The sequence below is a fragment of the Rhinoderma darwinii genome, chromosome 5, assembly GCF_050947455.1.
Source record: "Rhinoderma darwinii isolate aRhiDar2 chromosome 5, aRhiDar2.hap1, whole genome shotgun sequence".
NCBI lineage: Eukaryota > Metazoa > Chordata > Amphibia > Anura > Rhinodermatidae > Rhinoderma > Rhinoderma darwinii.
In genome coordinates this window covers 77,478,965-77,497,235 of record NC_134691.1, presented here as the reverse complement: position 1 = coordinate 77,497,235, position 18,271 = coordinate 77,478,965, and the positions used below count along the sequence as shown (strand labels likewise).

The following is an 18,271-nucleotide window of genomic DNA, read 5'->3' as shown; positions in this document are numbered from 1 at the left end:
GTCACAATACAGTCTTGTTCCGATCTTTCATTTCTTGGCACACATTGGCACAAAGATCCAGATGGATATGAGTTGGGCCAGAAGGCTGGATATGAAATTTCCGTTGAAGTGTGAACTTTTTTGGTAAAAGAAAAAACCTCCCTATTCATTTAGGCCATCTGACAGGTTATCTGGTAAAGGATTCTCCACAAGTATTCTGCAAGTTCTGCAACATGCCAATATCTGAAATAAATATAATACAAATGCAGAAATGCAATACATTTATAATATAATACTAAAATGCTATTATCAATGTGATCTGATAATTCATCTGGTAACCATAGTGCATCAGAGCAGTATTTGATAAAGAAAACAAAATATATATGATAAGATAAATAAAGGGAAACATGATAGATAGATGATAGATAGATTAGATAGATAGATAGATAGATAGATAGATAGATAGATAGATAGATAGATAGATAGATAGATAGATAGATAGATAGATAGATAGATAGATAGATAGATAGAAATATGCATTACTGCTAAATCTACTTACAATAGGGAGGTTCTTTGTGCACATTTTGATCAAATTGTGTTTGCCCACCCGCCATGACAATGCGACCTCTGTAAGGTGGGGACCTACTCTGCACATAAACCCAGAACTGGGACTAAGCATACATATATCTGGAGATTGTAGGAACCAGCATTAAACTAATTAAAATCAACCAGGGCAGAATGGGAGGAGTTCAAGATAAAAAAAATGGAGGCAGTCACTGACCCCACTTATATGAATCACATAAACAACACAAAAATTTGAACAGCCCATTCCAACAAAATGAAACAAAACGTGTATACAGGTTCAAGAACACCTGTGACTGCAAATTTATACAGCAGACAAAAAAAATGGTGACAGCACTCTGCGAGCACTAATATCACCTAAGCCACTAAATATAAATATATATGCATTACTGCTAAATCTACTTAAAATGGGGAGGTTCTTACCGCACATTTTGATCAAATTGTGTGGGCCCACCCGCCACGACAACGCGACCTCTATACTTGGGTACCTACTCTGCACATACACCCAGAACTGGGACTAAGCCTACATATGCCCTGGGTGATTTTAATTAGTTTACTGCTGGTTCCTACCATCCCCAGATATATGTAGGCTTAATCCCAGTTCTGGGTGTACGGGTGTAGCCATCTTCCTTAAAGATAAAGGATCGTGCCACCGTGTATTTAATGCGTTAAAAGTCAAGATAAAGACAGTTACATCTTGTATGTGCAGAGTAGGTTCCCACCTATAGAGGATGCCTTGTTGTGGCAGACAGACAGACAGACAGACAGATAGATAGATAGATAGATAGATAGATAGATAGATAGATAGATAGATAGATAGATAGATAGATAGATAGATAGATAGATAGATAGATAGGTCTCGCCTATAAATGAAGGTCAATTAACACTCAGATTAATAGAAATATGAAAAAACTTTATTTGACATAAATATACACAAAGTGAATAATAAAAATAGGACCATGCTATGCAAAGAAGTGTCCTGCAGTTAGAAGCAACATGGGGGGACAGAATATCATGACATATCATATGATAAAGAGATCAAGGCAGTGTAATACATAAATATATTCACAAAAAGTAAAGCTGTAGCTGTATTGCTGCCCAGAATCAATGTATGTAGACATAATACCAATGGAAAAGGCCATATATATGACCAAAAGTCAGCTTACCCATGTGTATATGCTCCTACAACTGCAGAGACACCAAGCCCGACGCGCGTTTCGGCAGAAATGCCTTCGTCCGGGGGTGGCGTCTCTCCAGCGGAACAGGGTATTTAAGGAACTGCGATCCAATGGAAAAGTTAGGGCACATAAGGAGGAATAATAAATTAGATCAGCCACTATAGAGCGGCATGCGTGAGGTACAGAGCAGACCCGTGATGCACTTCCGGCGCTGCGTCATCAAGGCGGTCGGAGCAGGAGCGCACGTGGCACCCGTACTCTGCCCCTCCAGATGAAGACACAGAGACGAAAGAAGCCCGAGACACTCCCCCCTGACGTAAGTGCTGGGCTGGTCATCTGCACAATGCAGTATGTGTCTAAACTCCGCCCTCCATAGGATACATACGGCTCCTGGTAAGACGGAAATAGAGCAAAATAGAAGACGAAGCACAAATAGGATGTCGGCATATAAGGACAGAGAAGGTAAGAATTAAAAATAGTAGAAATCGCAATGGAGCACAATACAGTATCGTATATATTAGCTTCTAGATCCATATATATAACAAAATATTTTCTGTATATTATTTACAACTATAATAACAAATATAAACGATAATAACAACAAAGAAGGGGGAGGACGTTTCTGCCAAATTTTATATGTTTGTTGCAGAAAAAATATATATATTGAAGAAAAATAGAGACAGAAAAATGTCAAAAATACATAATTTGAAAAAACGCAAGACGAAAATAGAGAGTGAATATGTGTGAAGGTAAGGGATAAAAGTAATGTAAAGAAAGCGCAAAAAGTGATGTGTAAGAGGTGAATGAAAGTGAACATTGTACATGAATACAGTAAATACAATAAATGTACATTGTGAGCAGACATACTAATTAAAAAATAATGAGTGATAGTGTGAATGAAAGTGAAAGTGAAAGATAAGACATATATATATGAAAATATATATAGTTACTTTGTGAAAATATAAGTATATGTGTAGACATGTTAATGAACACAAGAGTAGTAATATAGACACAGTGTTGAAAATGTGCATAAGAGTGTAGGTATATTATGATAACCAAATGTGATGTGTGTTAAAGACATATTGAACACTATTATAACAACAAATATTAGTGCATTGTAATACAGGAAATACTAATGTAACAGCTAACACTTAATCCAAAATATCGTCAACTCCAAATACGTCAGATACTGCATACAATATTTAAACAGATAGTAGTTATAGGGAATAAATATATTTGTATAAAAAGAATATATATAATTGAATTGTTCTTTGTTGCTCGTCTTCCAAAAGATTATATTCTAGTGTCCGCCTCCATCTTTCCAAACAGAGTAGATATCTATGGTGCTTCATCAACCCGTCTATCTAGATGTTAAAGATGCAGAGAATGTACATTAAAACATAGAATTAAAAACAGATAAATGTAGCAATTAAAAATGGAACCGCTGGGGATACCATAGGTCAGAGAAATGGCGCAAAACTGAGAACTTCATTTAAATCTCGTGGACATAGGGTGTTGGGAGTCCAAATCCATTTTGACTCACATTGCGACAATTTTTGGCCAATGTCTCCCATTCGAATACCCGCTTTAATACAGTCAATGCCCCTGACCCTTAGGATTACACGCATGGTGTGTTTTAAAATGACGAGCTATGGGTTTCAGTTTGAGTTGGTCTATAGAGTCAACAGTCTCTGCTCCAGCAATGTCACGCATGTGTTCCCTAACTCTTACTTTTAACTCTCTGGACGTTAAGCCAATATATATTTTTGGACAGGGACATGTTGCATAATATATGACCGCTCTTGTGGAGCAATTGATGTGGTGAGTGATTTTGTATGTTTTCTCACCTTTTGCGTCCACAAATGTAGTGGCTCTGTCAATATTCGGACATGCAATGCAGTGTCCACATGGTGTGCAACCCCATTTCGGTCCTTTTGTCCCAAAAGGGAATTTTAAATTCTTCGGTTGGTAATGGCTTCTCTCTATATGATCACACAAATTACGTGAGCGACAAGCCGAGACACAGGAGAATTTTGTGACATGTCTTTCAATATTGGGATCTGCAAGGAGAATGGGCCAAAATTGTCTCAGAATGGCATTCATCTGAGGCCATCTTGAGTGGTAGTTTGTAGTGAACCTTACCCGGGAGTCGGTTCGTTGTGCATTTTTAGGGAATAGAAGATTCTCCCTTGGGGTGGTTTTTGCGCGATGATATGCCTTCTTGATGCACCTCTTACTATAACCCCGACTCAAGAAACGTTCTGTCAGTTCAAATGCTTGTTTCTCAAAAGTTTCCTCTGATGAGCAAATTCTTCTAATTCTAAGAAACTGTCCAATGGGTACAGCTCTTATAGTGTGTATTGGATGAGAAGACGACGCATGGAGTAATGCGTTGACCAAAGTCGATTTTCTGAAAACATCTGTTTGGAGAAACCCTTGTTGGTCTTTGAACAATCTAACATCCAGAAAATCTATCTGGTTTTCATGATATTGATAAGTTAGTTTGATGTTCAAATTGTTTTTATTTAAACTATTAATAAAGTGCTCCAGGGAGACTGGAGTGCCTTTCCAGATAATCAGGATGTCATCTATGTACCTGGCCCAGAATATGACCTGGTCCATAGAGACATCCTGGTCCCTCTCCCACAGCCCCAGGAACATGTTGGCATATGAGGGTGCACATGCCGCCCCCATTGCTGTTCCCTGGAGCTGTAGGTAGAAGGACCCATTGAAGGTGAAGAAATTATGCGTCAGAATATATTCAAGGAGACTCAGTAGAAAATTGCTGAATGATGTTTCCATATTTTCCATCAATAGAAAATAGGATACTGCTCGCAAACCATCTGTGTGTCGAATACTCGTGTACAGAGACTCGACATCACAGGTTACAAGCAGCATGTCCTCCTCCATATTGATGCCATTGATCTTTTGTAATAGATCTGCTGTGTCGCGAGTGTAAGATGGTAAGTTTTTAACAATGTCCTTTAGATAATGATCAATAAACAGACATGTTTTTTCCGTGAGACTTCCCTTACCTGAAATAATTGGGCGACCAGGTGGAGTTGTGGCATTCTTATGGATTTTTGGTAGAAGATATAAAGTTGGAATAGTCGGTTCGGGAACAGTGAGTGCTGCATTTAGATCTTTTGATATAATATTCTTCTGTACCGCTGTGTTTAAAAGTTTCTGTAGGTCAAGTCTGTAAGCAGATAAGGGATTGAAAGTCATTTTTTTATAGCATTCTGTATTATGCAGCTGACGATAGGCTTCTGCCTCATACATTTTGCAGGGCCACACCACTATGTTACCCCCTTTGTCAGCCGCTTTAAATACTATGTCATACATTTTAGCAATTTGCCCAAGGCTTTGTCGTTCTAAATTTGTACGGTTGTCACATCTTACACTCTTGGGTATTTTTTCGATAGATAGATAGATAGATAGATAGATAGATAGATAGATAGATAGATAGATAGATAGATAGATAGATAGATAGATAGATAGATAGATAGATAGATAGATAGATAGATAGATAGATTAGATAGAGGCAAAATTTAAACTGTAAAAAAAATTATCTAAAACATAAAATGGTTTGTTTAGAAAAACAATGGCTGTTTTTGTTTTTGTGGCCAGTATAGCTGGGATGGAAAAATGCTGCATGCAATATTTTTCTGTCCAGCACAGGGAGACGTCTGGCGTCACAACTGATATCACCAGACACAAAACTGTTTCTATAAAAAAGAACAGGATCAATTATGTCATCAGTTTCCCTCCAGCATTTTTGTATTACGCCAGAGGGAATCATGAGAAGAGGACCAGACATATGTGGCATGGGTGGCATGAATAACATATCTGATGGAAGCCAGAGACATAACGGGGTGTTGACAGGCAGCTGATTGGCTGGATGTTATCTAGCAGCTGATTGTTCTCTGGATGTAATCTAGCTGCTGATTGGTTCTTTAGATTATGCAGGCATTTCCTGCTCTTCCGTAACATGGATAGCTTTGCGTCACCCATGAGCACATGGTTGCTATAAACACTAGAAAAATGCATGGAGAATATAGTTCTCATTCGCATTACATGCAGGGGGATTTTTTTAAAATTCTAGGGGAATGATGATGTATTTAAATTCGAAACTTTTGGGGATCGCGACACACAAATCGCAAAATTTGGCCGCTATTTTACAGATGTGAAAAAGAGGAGGGGAGGAAAGAAAATAAAAAATACCATACTCTCCTAGTTTCCCGTAGCGATGTGTTCCTGCCAGATTCCTAAGACAACGTCATTTTGTCCTATATGACTGCTGCCTCGATGCGTCCCTGGTGGCCTCCTGAGATGTCGTTGTTTTGTTCCATGTTACCCATGTCCTGTGACCGCTGCAGCCAATCACGCATCACTACTGAACACTAGGGTAGAATCGAAAGTGCCCCGATTGCGCTGTTTGACTCTCTGATGTCTTCAAGGACTGTATGCAAATGGGATATAGTCCTAGAAGACATCAGAGAGTAAGACAGGGCAATCGGGGCAATTGCAATTCATAGCTAATTTATTAGGACCGAATCAACTTGGACAGCTGATTCGATAGAATAGGCCCCAAAACGAATTTCGGGAAATTTGTGTAATGATAGGGGTAGGGAAACGGACAAGTGAGCCCTAATCTACCCGCCACTCTGTCCCTGCCTACTTGCAACGACCCGCCCTAGGCGACGGGGTCCAACTGGGCGGCGGTCCCTACGCTCAGTAAGTGCACGAGACAAACAGACAAGGGTACACAAAGCTAAGGGAAATGGGGCAGTTGCCCACGGCAACACCGTGAGCAACAAGAGTGGTGAACGAGCCGAGTCAAACCAGGAGTGCACGAGGTACCAAACGCAGAGCAGGAGAGTAGTCAGTAAGCCAGGGTCAGTATGGAGCAGGATCAAAGAGTCAGAAGCTGTAGCTGGGCCAGGAAACCACACGGGAAGAATCACAAGCAAGGAGGAACAGGAAAGGCAGGTATAAATAGACAGAGGGCGGGAGCTAGCTGAGTCTGGCCAGGCTGCGATAGGCTCTCCCACTCCTAAGCCTGCCAGCCTGAGTGGTGGAAGCTGGAGTCAGTCTCAGAGACATAGACTCAGGTGAAGACTGATTACCTAAGGAAGTTAACCCCGAAGCTGTGCCTGGCAGATCCTTAAATTATGGACATATTCTCTTCTAAAAGCATTATGGTGCCATACAGGGGCACCTTACAACCACTATAGGGACTCCATGACCTGAAAATTCATAGTCCAATTTACCTTACTGTTAGAAAAATGTCTTACTAGCCCCCTATTGGAAATAAGAAAATTGAAATTCTGAACTGTAATCTTGTATGTTAGTTTCCCATGAAATCTAAGTTCTAAAATATCAGTACAGGTACATGGTTGGGGAAAAATCCACATGCAGTATATCATAATTTCCATGATTTTTCACATTATATTAATTAATGTATGATTAATTCGTTATTTACATACCAAATTTTATACTCCTTAATTTCTTCAGATTGGCACATAAGTCATATTTTCACTGGAAATTTGTGAGTTTTTCTTTTAATATAGTCATAGGATTTTCTTTGATAACACAGTAAGCTAAGACTTCCCCAATGAAATATAGATGGTACTTTAATGTAGTACATGTTAGTCATGTAAGCTACCAGAATGGTTTTGTGCTCATACTTTGAAATAGGAATCAGTAACAATCAAATTTTACACAGAAATTACAAATTGCTAAAATTACTAGTTGATATTAGCTTTCATATTGTACAATATATGTAAATAAATGCATGGTTGTCATGAAGGGGTTAAAAACATTGCATTTCGGTTTCCAAGATAGATTTTCCATCCAAATTCTTGGGACTCAGCCAACAGTTTAGAATGTTGATTTTCTTATCATTTTAATGTACAAGTGCTATAATTACTGATAAGATTTAATCATTTAGACCCATTGTGTTTGATTACACTATGTAAATTAACTTTTTTTAATTTGTTTTTGCATTGGCTAAACTATTTTGCTAAGCTATTTGGGATGTATTTTCATTCTATAACATGAATCCCATTCAGACCATTTTTTGATCACTGTCGGGGGATTTTTCGTGAAAAAAATGACCGTGACAGACTACCACCAAAGGCAGTTATCTGTGAAACAGATGATGCCCCATATTAGGTGCAGGCATGGAAAGTTGTTCATGACAAAACTTGTGCATCCCATTAATAGAAGCCCAGGCCACAGATCAAGGCAGAGGTAGATTGTCGATTCGTCGTTTCAACTTATCCAGAATAACAACCTTCACAGACCAAATACTAAACATCAGTCATTCAGAAAATGGCCGTCTGAAATGACTTATCTATGGCCAACTTATGTATTCTAGGTGTGGTGTTCATTAATGCCTGCTATACGAAAAGGAACACGAAACATAAAAAGTTCACAAAAAATAATAATATATCTCAGCAATTCCTTCCTTAATCTCCTCTTTTACTTAGATCCCATTTTGTCTCATATAGCAATTAAAAAACTCCTTCTTCTCACTATTATGTGTCTGGGTGTAAGACAATTGACTGCAGCAGGAGCCTTCACCCCCTCTGCCCTGTCTGCAGTAGGGCACACCAATCATTAGGCCCCACACCTTTGCTTAGCCCAACCCCTTCAGCTGTTCACGAAAAATTTAACAGATCAGCAGGAAATTAACTCTGTGTTTTCTGCAAGACTTTTTGTTTCAGGAGAATGCAGAGAATCCTACAGTTTGGGCTTGGATAATCAATCATAAGCCGAGCTTTGTCATATTCTAACTCTAAGGCCCCATGCATCAGACCGTAAAACAGCAGACCGTAATACGGTACATGGTTTTGCTGACCCATTCTGTTCTATTGGCCGCGGTCACCTTTCCGTATCGCTATGGATGGGTGTCTGTGCCGTAGAACTGTGCCGGGAATTATGGATCATGTCTGTTTTTCATGTTTTACGAGTTGTGCTCCCATACTTTGTATGGGAGCACGGCCCGAAAATACGGGCGGCCGTCAGCAGACGGTTGTGCCCGCAATCACGGGCCGTGATTACGGGCACAGTCGTGTGCATGGGGCCTAATTCTTAGTGTTATATTCAGACAGCTTCCATGTTAATGACTATCATTCGAATTTACCTTTGACTACATTAGACCAATAGAGGACCAATTGTAAAAAGGATATAGGAGCATTAAATAGAGTTCGAAGGCAGGCAACTAGATTATTAAATGGGTTTGGAGGTTTCTCTTACAATGGGAGGCTAGAAAAATCAGGCTTGTTCAGCTTGGGAAAAATACAACTTAGAGGTGATCTAATTGACATGTATAAATAACTGTGTGGTCAATACAATAACAGGAACTGGCATATGATTTATGCATTCCAAGAACTGTACAAAGGACCCAGGGACATTCTTTACATGTGGAGGAAATGCGATTCAGACATCAATATAGGAAAGGGTTCTTTACAGTTAGTGTATTCAAAATATGGAATCTCCTACCCAAGAGGTAGTAATGGCAGATACTTTGACAGCATTAAAAAAAACGTTTGATGCTTATCTAATGACATATGACTTTGAGGGTTGTAAATAATTTAGCATTGAATGATGTATAACTGATCTTCGATTGGTTGAACTTGATGGGCATGTATCTTTTTACAACCTTTTTACCTTCGTATGTAACTATGTGGTGGTGAGAAGACTTAAAATGCAAATGTCGAAACTAAGAAGTTCAGGTATTTGTATGGAGGAGTTTGTTTCCACCAAACACATTGCCCATCTTGTTTCCCAGACCTTGTTGTTTTTCTGTCATCAGTAATTAATAGCTTGCAGAGCTTATACCAAATATATTATTCTATAATTTTCGCGTTTTATAAGGAAAGCCTCACAAGTCTAGCAGAAGCAAAGTAAGTGCACAATTCTGACTTTCCTGCCTGACAAATAGTTGGATGGAATAAAAACCATAAAAGAATATTGACACCTTAGTTAAAGCTGCCTCACATGTGGAGGAAGGCACAAATCAACCAAATGTGCAAGTGCCGACCAACATGCACATAAATCATTTATAACGATAATCTAAAGCAAGCTCCAAATCTCATTAAAGTATATGAATCCTTAATCTGTTTTGGCAAAAAAGAGCCAATACACATTTTTTCTTTTTATCATAAATTACAGTTCTGTGGCACTGTGCAAATATTACCAAGCTGTAAGACAGCTGTGCTCCATTAAAATGTGTAATGGTCGCTGATTTCTTACAGCACATGGTCATCAGGCCGAATCTACAGCCAGTAATTAGGAAGATGAAATGTTTAATTGTGCCTTAATTTTGATAAAATTTATCTGTCACACATCCCGTAGTCAAGCATTATGCTCACAAATCAATGTCATCTGTACTAAGCAGGAACTAAAGCATGAGGCTCTTGTTCCTTACAGACTCATTTGAATGTCAAACTGTTCTTGGTGTAAACAAACAGTGTAAAATGAAGGGAACATGTTTGGAGGTGCACAGCGTCATCTCATTAAAATCTGAATCCTAAAAATGATACAGTCGTTTCCCTTATGAATAAGAATGTGTCTTTGTGTCTATGTTTTTAAGAAATTTAATTTGAGACTTCTGATAAAATAGGTAAATATAACTTTTTTTCCTCAAGTTTTTCTTATCTTTTGTTTATATGAAGTGATTGTCATCATTAGAGAAAAGCTATCACCGGGCAGATCTCTTTTGTATGAGAGCATCTGTTAAGGTGCTCACTAGAAAGTGAATTAGTTCAACCAGAAACCGGACTCTTGCTGGTTGAACTGAGGTGCAGAGTCTAAGAAATTTGTTCTTTATCCTTAACCACCACAAGGAGACATTGACTTTCCTCGGATTCCCAGGTACCAGTCCCCTGATTAGTCTCCATTTGGCGGCAGGGACGCCGAAAGCAACCTCTGAAGTGCAGGCAGCTGCAAAATCAGGAACTCTATAGATATGTGCACACGACCAATTTTCAGGCATAATGGAGGCATTTTACGCCTCGAATTACGCCTGAAAAGACGGCTCCAATACGTCGGCAAACATCTGCCCATTGCTTGCAATGGGTCTTAAGATGTTCTGTGCAGACGAGCTGTCATTTTACACGTCGCTGTCAAAAGACGGCACGTAAAATTACGGCCGAGTCAAAGAAGTGCAGGACACTTCTTGGGACGTAATTATAGCCATTTTCCATTGACTCCAATGAAAACCAGCTCCAATTACGTCCATAAAAGACGCCGCAAAAAACGCGTGCGCTTGTAAAAACTTCTGAAATTCAGGAGCTGTTTTCTTCTGAAAACAGCTCCGTAATTTCAGACGTATTTGGCGTTGTCGTGTGCACATACCCTATCAGGGGTCAGCACTGGGAGAGTGGTCAAGATCAAGCAATCCATAGGATGAGACAAAGATGTAATCAGAAGATGACTAGGGGTCCAAACTAGGAGGTAGAACAACAACAACCAAGCAACAAATCCAAAGGAGTGAAAAAAGAGCAGAATCTAGCAACAAGACTATGGGCAAGGTTAGGTCAGAGCAAGGATCAAAAATGCAAGTAAGGCACCTCAGAAGATTGTACTTCAGAGTCAAAGTCCAGCACCTAGATCCTCCATTTTAAAGTTGCCACGCCATGATGTTGTCAGAGCGAGGCGGTTGTACCTAATTGACAGAGAAGATCCAGTAGCCAGATCCTGCATTGAAAAACTGCCACTCCATGTTGTCATCAGAAGGGGCCGATTGGGTGGACTGGTTCGCAGATGGGTTCAGAGCACCAGTGGCCGTGAGCAGGAGCGTGGTGCTGGAGTGAGGGAAGGTGAGTAATAGCCACTAAATGATGTCCAAATAAAACTAGCCTAGTTGGTGCAATAGCACACACTGACTGTACTCTTGAAATTCCGAAATGGGAGCTGACGGAAAGCATGTGCTATCTGGAAAACAGGGCATGCTTCACGTGAAATGGTTAAGATGGATCACCTGACTGGTTAGGTGACTACAGTTGGTGAGCAAGCCAAGTGATTTCTCTTGGGTAATCAATACATAAACATATATCTCACAGAGCAAATGAAACGTTGGCTAGGTGATTCCACATACTGTACCACACCTGCAAAAATGTTAGGTAGTAGCAAATAGAAACTCCACAGCATCAGTTATATACATAAGAAGGATAAGGAGTCATGCACTATTCTGTATAAATATGAAAAATATCAAATCTTTTATTATTAAACAAAACATGAGGGATAAAATCACATTGAGGATCCCATACAGTAGAGCTATACATGGGCTACACATAATTTTTTTTTATAAAATGCATAACATTGGTGAATTCCATATCAATAGTCATGTGCACAGATGCATATAAAGTAGCTATCTGGAGCATAATCCAGAGTGTTATGAACAAGCTTGGATATATATCCACATAGGAAAGGAGCATTAATGGAGTCTACATGAAAGCAAAATAAAACCGATAAAAACAAGGGGACATATATACACAAAAACACAGAAAAAGGCCATACTTACCAATGGACACAGACAGGTCAGAAACGCTGATGAAGGAGAGTGAACAGGTGCATTAAGTAATAATAGCCACTCCCTCTAGTCTAGAGGGGAGTGGCGTGTAGTGCATGGGATGTGTAGTAAAAAATAATAAATGAATAGTGTATGTGCAGTGTAATAATATAAGTGAAATATAGGGGGCAGTAATGAGTAAAGTGCCTAAATAAAGATAAATGAATAATGGGGTGCAAGTGTGTGAAACATGGAGGGATAGAGTGTATGTCATGAGGTGCAACGTGTATAGCCAGGTAGAAGCCTATTTGTGACGCCTTTATAATTCATAGAGCGGGCTACCCTGCTTGCTATGCCAAACAACAACACACCATGCTCTCCCAGCATAAAAGACCCGGCTGTGTCAAAAAGAAGCAAATATAAGTAAGAATGAAAAATACCTGGGGTATTAGTAATCATTTTGGCCAAAAGGACGCAAGCTCGCATTCCACGACAAGGATCCCCAGACTTGCGAGTCACTAACTCCCTAAATGGAACCTATTGTTCCTGATATCCAAACCAAACAGATAAAAACAAGGGGACATATATACACAAAAACACAGAAAAAGGCCATACTTACCAATGGACACAGACAGGTCAGAAACGCTGATGAAGGAGAGTGAACAGGTGCTTTAAATAATAATAGCCACTCCCACTAGTCTAGAGGGGAGTGGCGTGTAGTGCATGGGATGAAAGCAAAATAGTAGCCTTCCACCTTCACTATTACAAGATGCCCTATCAAAACTATAAAGAAAGAGTTCTAAGAGTGGATGTATGTCCTAAACAAGGTAACCTACCCATATATGCAAAGTGATCCTTGTGCCCAGTGTAGCGCCCCGACGCGCGTTTTAGACCAATGGCCGTCCTGGTCAACGGCACATGCGCGGGCGCAATCGGAATACCGTGAGAACGCCAGCCCAGGCCATCTGAACGCCAACCGCTCATGAGCCACCTCCGGGACTTGTCACCAAGGAGATGGCGCATGCGCACAGTGCCCGTTTCTGAGACCCAAACTGGCGGCTCTGTAAACCGGATACATGATTCACGCCCAACCCCAGGTAACCATAAGTGAAATATGCAGAGCGCTGAATAGTGTCTGAGTTACAAAGCAGCTCGGAATAATAAAATGTTCGGTCCCACAAAACAAAATAATACAAAAACCTTCGCTTCTCCCATGTAGGTATACATTACAGCATACCAATTCACATTGAATATCATACTAATATGGTGCCAGTGATAAGAATATTTTTGTGTAAAAAGAAACAAAAAAAATTATTAAATACAAGTTCAAAAACATCAACACATGAAAAGCAACATGCACTGTCAATCTTAATATCAATAAAGTGCACATATTACAACCATTTATTATCAATGAAGTGCAATCGTTAGTGAGAATAATGCATCCAGAAAAATGTTGTTCCTATTAATTACATAAAGTAACAGTGATGCAGGATAAAAAACATATTAATAATAAAGAATAATTAGTTGGATGATTTTATGTAATACCAAATTTAAAAAGGAAAAATTAAAAAAATTGGAAGTAATAAAAAGAAAAAAAAAAGTGACTATAAATGAAAAATAAGACAAGCAGGTTAATACGGGAAGCGATGCATAACATCGTACAGGTTTTCAACACTATATGGTTCCCGGGGACTGGTATTCACAAAGCAGACTAAAACCAGGAGACTTCTTTTTTTAATTTCACGACGTCTCACAACACAGAATCTCTCAGGCCCCATGCACACGAACGTGCTTTTGCGGCCGCAATTCCCCCGAAAATCCACGGGAGAATTGCGGCCCCATTCATTCCTATGGGGCCATGCACACGACCGTGGTTTTCACAGTCCGTGCATGGCCCGAGAGCCTGGACTGCAGAAAGAACGGGCATGCCTTATTACGGCCGTGTTCTGCGGTCCAGGCTCATTGAAAATAATGGCCGCGGCCATGTGCTTGGCCCGCGATTTGTGGGCGACTCGCGACTGACAGTCCGCTGCCGGCTGACCCAAAAATCACGGCCGTGCACATAGCTACAGTCGTGTGCATGAGGCCTAAGGCAGTAACTGGGAATCTACAATTACACTGAACATAAAAACACAATTAATACATACATAAAAAGGCAGAGAGGCTACAGAAATGCAGCAAAACTAAATTTTTCATTAAGGCCTTAGGGGACGATTGTACCCAGGGTTATTATCCATTTACACTTTCTATGGGCAAGTAAATTCCTCAAATCTCCTCCTCTGATACCGCAGTGTATTTTATCAATCCCTCAGACTCTAAAGGTTCTTGGGTCACATCCATGACATAATTTAAAATGTTTGGGTACTGTTTTGAGAAGTGTCAAATCCTTGATTTCCTTCGCAGCAATGATATCCCACACATGCTCGCGGGTCCAAACTCGTAGCTGACGTGATGTTAACCCAACATATATTTTGTCACAACCACACATGGCATAATATATAACACATGTGGTGCTACAAGATATATAGTGTCAGATTTGGAATTGACTACCCCCTCCCACTGGCTTAAAGCAGGTTGCTCAGACTATGTTGGCACTTGCTACACAGGACTACTCTTGGGTAATCAGCAAGACTTACTAACTCTTTACCATGTCGTATGCTTCCTGACATGGGCGTAATATCCAGGACAGCAGGCATAGCAACTGAGGGGACCAATCTCTACTCAGAAGTGAGGTGCACTTAATGCCCTTTTACACCGGCCAACATTCGGCAGGTGCAGCGAGCACCGATCAACAAGACATCGTTGATCGGCACTCGCTTGTTCCTGTCACATTGAGCTGTGGATGGGGACGAGCGGTTGTTACTCCAATCGCTCGTCCCCATACGTCATTATCAAGTCGGCAGCGCGTCTCCCTGTTTACACAGGGAGATGTGTTGCCGGCAACGATAATATTTAACTTTTTTTCAAAACTATACGACCAGCAGATGATCGAATGTTTGGTCGTTCATCTGTTGATCGCTGCCCTTTTTACACAGGGCAATTATCGTCATCAAGCGTTATATGAATGCTTGTCTGCCCGATAATCGTCCTGTGTAAAACCCCCTTTAGAGATCATAATGGTAATGGAAAGGACAGTGGAAAGTTGAAAGCAGTTCCCTGGGAGACTAAGAAAAGGAGGTAAGGACACAAAAGAAAGAGGAGAGACAAAAATAATAAGAAGCTTTTTAAGTCTTAAGCTCACTTGCTGCTGAAGGTAGCCATGGCGGAGTGGTACGTTTTTCCCCATGGTTACTTGTTAGGTCCTTGCTTCTTGACAGCTCCCTAACTGGGAATTTAGTAAACAATTTTTGAAAAAGATTTACTGAGTCTATTGGCAAATGACAACACAAAATGTGCACTGAGATCCACAACCTTCAGCCACTAGTGACACAATTGTTACAATATACCATTCAGAGTTTCATGTCTCCATATACTACACTCCTTGGTGTTGGTTTTCTGTTGCAGTTTATTACATGTTAAAATGCAGCAAACAAATATTACTAAAAGAGTAGAAAATAATGTATTTGTATTCCCATGCATCAGTAGTAAGCAGCATGTTCTATCCCTAGTGTCGTTTAGGTAATTTTTCCCATTAGCAAAAAGGCACAAGTGCAAAACACAACAGAATATGCATTTTTTAATTCCAGTCACAAAATATATAGCAAAATGGTCTAGTCTATTCAGAAATATAAAATTGTTCAACACATTGGCCTGTTTTACAAGAAGTCCCCTACTACAACGAAAGTGTCAAGTCTTGTTTCCCATATTTTTTGGCCATTTGTATAGTCAATGTTGCACAAGTAAGATGTGGATTCCCTAGATGGAATTTTTTGGTGAAGCAGGTGTACAGAGGCGTAGCTAGGTTCTTCTGCACCCGGGGCAAAGATTCAGATTGGCGCCCCCCCCCCCAACTTATTTCCCAACATCTCCTTCCCCCTCGCCATGTTTTCTTTCCCTACCAATCAATGAGGTGTAATTTTTTTTCACGATTTTTTTAATGTAACGCGAGTATAAAAGCATTTCTACATTTTACAGGCGATGTAGATCTATAATGTAATTAACATAAAAATAAATTAAAAGAAAATAAATTAAAGAGGCCACACACAGCCCCCCTTGTAAATAGTGCCACACAGACCCCCTTGTACTTAGCGCCACACTCCTCCCCACTTGTACTTAGCGCCACACTGTGAACAGACCGGTGAGCGGTAGCCTACCTCTACCACTCTCCGCTCTGCCTGGTGTGACTTACCGGAGGAGCAGAGGAGGTCATGCGGCGCAGGCAGCGGCGGAGTTCCTTCTGACTAGGGTTGGTGACAGCCAGGGCCGGCCTTCGCTTGGATTGCGCCCTGTGCGGGACTCTCTATTGCCGCCCCCTACACAAACCAAAAATTAACCACATATATGGACACGCTGGAACATATATACTGTACATACAAAAAGACAGATATTTAGACATACAGGCAAATATACATACACACATCTGGAATATATACATACAGGTAAATATATAGACGTACAAACACATATATACACACACACACACACACAGATAAATACACAGACAGGATCATATACAAATACATAAAAGGCACAAATATACAAGCACAAAGCACACAGGCACATATGTACACAACACAGATAATGTAGTAGATGTTACCTGCAGTCCTATGTAACACCACAGATAACACAGTGATAACTCTCTGAGTACAGATAATGTAGTAACTGCTGCCTGCAGTCCTATGTAACAACACAGATAACACAGCGATAACTCTCTAAATACAGATAGTAGTAAAAATAGAAATAGAGGAAGAGGGGGGAGGAATCCTCCAGCTCACCCGACACTATAGATTGTGTCACTGCAGCGCCCGGATCCTCGTGTCGGCACACGGTCTGAAACAGGGAAGGAAGAGGAGTGTTTTGATCCAGCGCTGCGTGGAGTTTTAAAATGGAAGCGGATTTCCAAGTTTAATGTTCTTAGTTTAAAAGAAATGGTCCAGAGGTATATAGTCCTGGTGTGAGGGTAAGCGGGCGGTGATGTCCTCGGAGCCTACGCGTTTCGGATGCTTCTGCGTCCTTAGTCTTGGCTGTAATGTCCATTTCTTTTAAACTAAGAACATTAAACTTGGAAATCCGCTTCCATTTTAAAACTCCACGCAGCGCTGGATCAAAACACTCCTCTTCCTTCCCTGCTACAGATAGTAGTGTTACCTGCAGTCCTATGTAACACCATAGATAACACACAGTGATAACTCTCTGAGTACAGATAGTAGTGTTACCTGCAGTCCTATGTAACACCACAGATAACACACAGTGATAACTCTCTGAGTACAGATAATGTAGTAGCTGTTGCCTGCAGTCCTATGTAACACCACAGATAACACATTTTAACAGAGCTGAGATTGTAATTTAGCACAATGTGTTATCTCTGGTGTTACATAGGACTGCAGGCAACAGCTACTACATTATCTGTAATCAGAGTTATCACTGTGTTATCTGTGGTGTTACATAGGACTGCAGGTAACACTACTACATTATCTGTACTCAGAGAGATATCACTGTGTTATCTGTGGTGTTACATAGGACTGCAGATAACATCTACTACATTATCTATACTCAGAGCGTTATCACTGTGTTATCTGTGGTGTTACATAGGACTGCAGGCAACACTACTACATTAGCTGTACTCAGAGAGATATCACTGTGTTATCTGTGGTGTTACATAGGACTGCAGGTAACATCTACTACATTATCTGTACTGTGTAGCAGAGCTGAGATTGTAATTTAGCACACAGTACAGATAATGTAGTAGATGTTACCTGCAGTCCTATGTAACACCACAGATAACACAGTCATGTCTCTCTGAGTACAGATAATGTAGTAGTGTTATCTGCAGTCCTATGTAACACCACAGATAACACAGTGATAACTCTCTGAGTACAGATAATGTAGTAGATGGCAGAGACAAACACAT

The 18,271-nt window shown here is 40.2% G+C and overlaps 1 long non-coding RNA gene across 1 annotated transcript; it reads right to left on the bottom strand.

Moving 5' to 3' along the window:
• Nucleotides 1-2,717: 2,717 nt before the first annotated feature.
• Nucleotides 2,718-16,770, bottom strand: LOC142652646 (uncharacterized). The gene is made up of 4 exons (XR_012847873.1): nt 16,550-16,770; nt 15,503-15,586; nt 4,775-4,938; nt 2,718-3,103 (listed from the first exon to the last, which is right to left on the bottom strand). It is a non-coding gene; the product is annotated as an uncharacterized LOC142652646 (long non-coding RNA).
• Between the last annotated feature and the right edge of the window lie 1,501 nt (nt 16,771-18,271).